Source organism: Varroa jacobsoni, unplaced genomic scaffold (genome assembly GCF_002532875.2).
Source record: "Varroa jacobsoni isolate VJ856 unplaced genomic scaffold, vjacob_1.0 scaffold_1415, whole genome shotgun sequence".
NCBI lineage: Eukaryota > Metazoa > Arthropoda > Arachnida > Mesostigmata > Varroidae > Varroa > Varroa jacobsoni.
Genome location: NW_019214317.1, coordinates 125,886 through 131,885, shown reverse-complemented (window position 1 = coordinate 131,885; position 6,000 = coordinate 125,886).

Sequence of the window (6,000 nt, the reverse complement as noted above, 5' to 3'; positions counted from 1 at the left end):
TTCAGTCGAGGCGACGTTTGCAAGGCTGTCTCCACGGGTGAATTCTATTTTATATGTTTGCCCTAAATGCACAAGAAGTGGTTGTTTTTTCTATAAAGCACAAATGATACGATTTCGCTCACGTTACAAACAGTGATAGGAAATGTGTTGCGATAGTACGAGCCTAGCAGTAAGATAAGTTCTGCACGTTTAAGCATAAATGTCGTTATACTACAAACGGATGCGCTATTCCTGCAGATAAATTTAGAAAAAATCATGGCATCATTGTGACACCTACGTTATATAAATAGTTCTGGCCACCTCCATTATCTAACTATTCAAAAGCCTGAATTCTATTGCATTTCAGCCTCATTAAGGCTTAGTCTGACCAAAACAAGTACGTTGTTGTCAATTCTGGCATTTAAAACGGCGCACTGAAGCTCTCGGGTATGCAAAATCCAAATTTACCCCGCAACTGACACAAACAGGTACTATGGATAAATGAGTAAAATTTATTTTTTTAATATTACATGGTATGGTAGTGCAGACAGACGTACGTTTGATCGTATCGAAAGTTTCATGTCTTTAAAAAAATAGTCTTAAAAGCGGGCAATAATACCCGCTAAAACAGCTAAGACCAAAGGTGCGAATAAGATGTAAAGGAATCAAAGCTAAACCTGTTTATCGCCTGTACTATTGAATATAGACATTGAACTCCTACGTTACAAATGTCTCTCTCTCTCTCTGACAAAGTAAAATTGACTTTCATTTGACTGAACACCTATATAACTATTTTACTTTCTGCAATATAATTCATCCAGAATATTGCAACGTGTCTGGACGATGAAGCAGGAGCTCTAAACAATTCAGCCCCTAGGGCCCTTAAACCAAAGCTCGAGGTGGGCCAAGACGTGGTGAAACTCACTTCTCCAACGCAAGAAAAGCAATACACGGCTAGTTCAACACAAGGTTTACCTAGTCGATCGCCAATTGGCCATAGCAAATCGACTACTGGGGAATTAGTTCAGGAGTTCAACTAGCTTGACAGGAAGAACGTAGTATTCCATATGGAACGTATCCTAACAGTAATGATGGAACTATTAAACGATAGAAAACATTGTTCGCTTATCAATAGTCAGTAATAACTATACTCGGGACATAGCACTGTTATAGAGCCTTTTGTTTATGTAGTTCTATAGTCAAGGAGGGCGGCGTAGACCAACTGAGACTGACAAACCTAGTATGTTGTGCTAGTCGTAGCAAAAGAAGATATATATTTTATAAAAATTGACGGATGGAAGGGGTTAATTAATTGTCATGTTATTAAATCATATAGTCATATTTTGAGGGCTTGCATTTGAAAAATAGACGAGGGTAGTTTGGGAATTGAGCCTGAATCAACAGAACCTCTGTTGTCTCTAACAAAATTAGCAGCTGCTTTGAGATGAGCCATTTGATCAGTGGCCGAAATTCCTAAATAGACGATGCATATGATTAGTTCCTTACATAGCACCGACCCCAGCGGTAATTTGAAAACAAGCATCTTCGAAATACACTGCGCTGTTGAGTGTTGACGGTCCTTTTTAAGAAAAAAATGTCCAGATACAAGGAAGTTGCCAAGGGAGCTAGACGATACCAGCTGTCTGCTGCAATTGTTAACGATATTGCAACGGAATACGACCAACGACCCTGCAGGAAATGTCTCGTTAATTTTCTAATAATGGGCATGTTTACATCTACTTTTACGCTAGCCCATAATGTCTAATGACATACTGTACGAACGATACACGTGACCCCCACTGAGCTCGTGAAAATGTTTCGTATATTGGGGTACGAAGGAGCAGATCATTCACCGATAATTGCCTCAGCGCGTTATCTAACAGTTGACATAATTTGTGACAAACGGGCGCTAATCAATCAAGTGAAGAAATAGCGGCTGCGCCGTTAAGATAAAATAGATTGTTTACCGTTAGACGTGCAATGTTGTGTTATATCATTATTTAAAATCGAATAGCGATAGGACGTATTTAAAAGATAACGCAAAAATCCGAGCAATTGGACGTTGTTAGCCCATGCATACTATAGACCAGCCATGGGCCAGCAATCGTGGAGCTTGATAAGCCCCACTATGCTACCAAGATAAAATTCGAAATAATACTTTTTTTTATTATACATTATTTTAAGCGCTATTTTTTGTGACATCTTGCCTGTCCGGTCCAACGAGCAAACCACTGAAAAAAAGGGAATCCGTAATATCTTAGTCTTTGTTAAAATCGATAATTAAATATATTTTGCCATCGTTACATAATGACGGTTATCAACGATGTTGAAATTAACGCCTGTTTTTGTTTTGCGTTAACTCGCTTCTGTATATCGTCGTTTTTGACACTGGACGAGCGGACTCGAGATTAGGGAGATTTACCTTCTTAGCTATCCCTACCAACAATTTATTCTGTGTACTTTGCCCAACCTTTTCCCTACACACTCTCTATTGAGCTAAAATACAGGAAACAGTTGATTTCAAACGATCGTTCCTACGCAGCTGGTCTAACTAAGCATCATAGCAACGACAGTACGTCTAGGATAACAGAGTTGTAAACAGCATACCTGTAATAGATTTGTATACATTGACGCCCCTGTCTTTTATAGCTCTTTCAACAGCAGCGCTCTAGAATCAACTGGGCTATTATTGTTAAAATATTGCGCTGTTGCCAAAGGCTATAGTAGTTCAGCGGACAATTCCTGTCTCTTCGTTTCAGTAAATAGCGTAAGCGAACTCCACTTTGTAGGATACGACAACAAAAGGAAGCGAATGTCGCAAAATTGTAAATGGGACGGCTTTTAAGGTTGTTACTAATCAATAAAGCCAGGGCAAGGATTCATGGAATTTTCGGATGCTCTTCGTATAACGCGTACGTTCGACTAGTTTCACATTGGCGGTTATACACTTACTATTTCCAAGAATAAAATCACCTAACTAACTACTTATAAGGTATAAATCATTTAGTTAAAAGATAGCCTTTCTATTTTACATCAGCATAGTGTAAGGGGAACCCTATATCATGACTGGGCCGCTCGATGTGCCAGCACAAGTTCGAATGGGTTTTCTATCGGAAAAAATTAGGTTGACAACCCTTCCGTCTGGAACCAGAATGGAAAATCTGAGGTCGTCTAGCTTAATAGATGGATGTAGGTCCAGATCAGAAGGCTCGTGTACTAAACCACGTTTACTGAGGCAGGGTAAACCTGGGTGACTATTTTAATAGAATCATCTGCTCGAACAATTGTAGAAAATTCGGGCAGATAATTGACAACAATATGTTCTTATATATTCAACTAAGAAATACGTACCGTACATATAATAGAATAATGAGGACGACTGTATTGCTAGCAATAATGTTTCTATGTACCCAACCATTCGGTGGCGTCTGTACCACGTTTTCATTTACCGCCCAATGGCCACGTTTCCTGTAAATACCTAGTCATAGCCAACTCAGATCCAATATACAGATGTTCGACTATGTCTAACAAAAGTTGGATCTACTCTCTCAATGTAACGTGATGACAACCTCACGGGTTTTAATACCAGCCAACTTCAATGGGTAAAGATTTAGTGCGTATATTACGTTAAACAAAAGCGTGGAATCCCACACTTCATGTGCCCGACGCATGAACTGTTTGGGAACGTCTGGATCGTGATGATGCGTAAGGGAGGACGACGTAATCTAGCGGATATGTTAGACTAGATTCGTCTTTGTAGGTATTATGAAAAACCCTGCAAGTTTGCATGAGAATGTAGGTAATAGACCAGAAGGCCACAATGTTGCCAACAAATCCGACCTTAGTATTACTAGTGTGTGCCCTGCGCAAACAGAATTAGAAAGGCTTGAAAAATTGGGAAAAAATAGGTATTGAACGGAATAACTTGATTTATTAATGCTAACCTTTTTCAAACAAGAAAGCTAACTTGTTTTACAAAACTTTGTTAAGAAGGTTGTGTCTTTCGTGTACACCTGATTCGATTTTGTCATCTTGCGTACTTCGTCGCATTTTTAAGATCCGCACGTGAAAACAGCTATTTACAGACGATTGTTTAATCTACCCAAATTGATTGCGAGTATCACGTAACGCTTAAATGTTCAGTAGTTAAAAAGCATCTTGGGCATTTAATGCAGGGACCATTGCCAGGCCGAAATCCTAAAAAGCCAAGCCCCCTTTTAGAACTATTAGTTTGGTCTAAAACGATATACAAAAGAGCCTTCCCTTATGAGCGAATTTTAGTCAAAAGTGGAAACACTGGTTAGTCGCTGGTTTAAGCCCTCCGTTGCCATACGTCACATTATTTATGTTTTACTATAGCCATCACCTAAGTACAGCTCCAATCAATGTCATCGGCTGTTAGATTTATGCATATTCAGCTCATTGCTTTGAAGGCCGTAGGCGTTATTGGATTTACGGAAGAGATCTTGAGAGGTGCAGCAGTAATGCATTTCAGTTTCCACAAAGATTACGGCTACATTTTTCCGAGACAAAGGGGAAAATATCACGAAATATATCGCGAGAAACACAAGATTGACGAGTCCAAACAGTATACTGACGAATCTGAAAGAAATCCGTGAACTGGAATTAAATACGTCCAGAGTACATGCGTATGTCTAGAAGAAGACGGCTTCAAAGTTCAGATTGATTCTTTGCTTTCTTCAAGCAGTGAGCTTTATTGTCAAGAATTACCATTTTACCAGCAAGACAGTAAAACGAAAAGCTACAACTGGCACCTTAACCTTTGGGGGTTTCCGATTGTCTCTGGTGTCTAAGGGTTTGTGATGTCTCTGTCAAAAGGGTAAAATTATAAGTACCGATGTCACGCTAAGCTCATGAAAAATATCCTATCATTGTCCTGTTGACGTGCATGCCCGATATCATCATGGGCAGTACTATCCGTACGGCAATTTTAATTCTTACTCTAGTCATTTAGGTAACCAGTTGATGACCTATTCGGGCTATTCACATTTAGTTATACCGTCCATATATTATCAGGAGCAGCACCAGCATCATCATTGTCGTAATACGCTTTGACCTATGCCCACATCGCCCCATTTGGCCATTCACCGAAGTTATCGGGGTGTACCTTAGTTCTTACATCATCGTTGGTTTTCTTACCCAAGCTCAACGAAGAGATCTGATAACGTCGGCTTCCTGAACCACTGGGACCATTTGCATTCTATAAGCTAACGCCCGAAAGCTTGGATCGGAGTAACATCATGACATTCTCATTGTGGTGCTTTAGCACTTTAGGACTTCGAACCTGCGTAACTTGCTATACATGGTTGATTTTAAGCTCATACGTTGCACGTTTTACTCGAAATAGCTTGTGGAGCGTGGCAGAAGTGACTGAAGTATGCATGCTCCGGCCGTCCTGGCTGGCTTCTTATTTAGTCATAATCTGATTGGAGCCCTCAAATTTTAAGCTTTTATTTCTAATTTTTGCTACTTTAAACTTGCTCTGTCTGGAAGAAGTGTACACACCGGTATTTCGTTTGATCTGCAGAATTCACATTCGATTGTTTATTTCGTTAGATGAGCGTTCGGAGAACAACAGGCTTGTCGCTGTAGAGTGAAGGCTACTGATATGGAAGATTTTTTGTTTTTGTGTAGATGACCGCTTTGTATGAGGATGTTTATACGTGCCTGTGTGTTGTGTGGCTGCGTGATGCGCGTTGGAAACATTTTTTCTTAATTCAATAATATGCTCAATAAATTCAATAATAATAATTAAATGCCAGTTTCCTTCATATTTTATTAGGGATTAGGTAAGTTTTAAGGTAATAAAAAGTTTGATTCAGGTAAGTTAAGGTTTAGTAATCCAGTCACAAGCTTATATTTAGTCATTTAAAACGTTTCACATTTTTTCTTTCTGGAACAAAGGCACAGCGTCTCTGTTTTCACATCGATATCTAATTAGATTAACTTGATTTCTGAATTTTCGCACGATAAACATCAATAAGTTGTCTGCTTGAAATT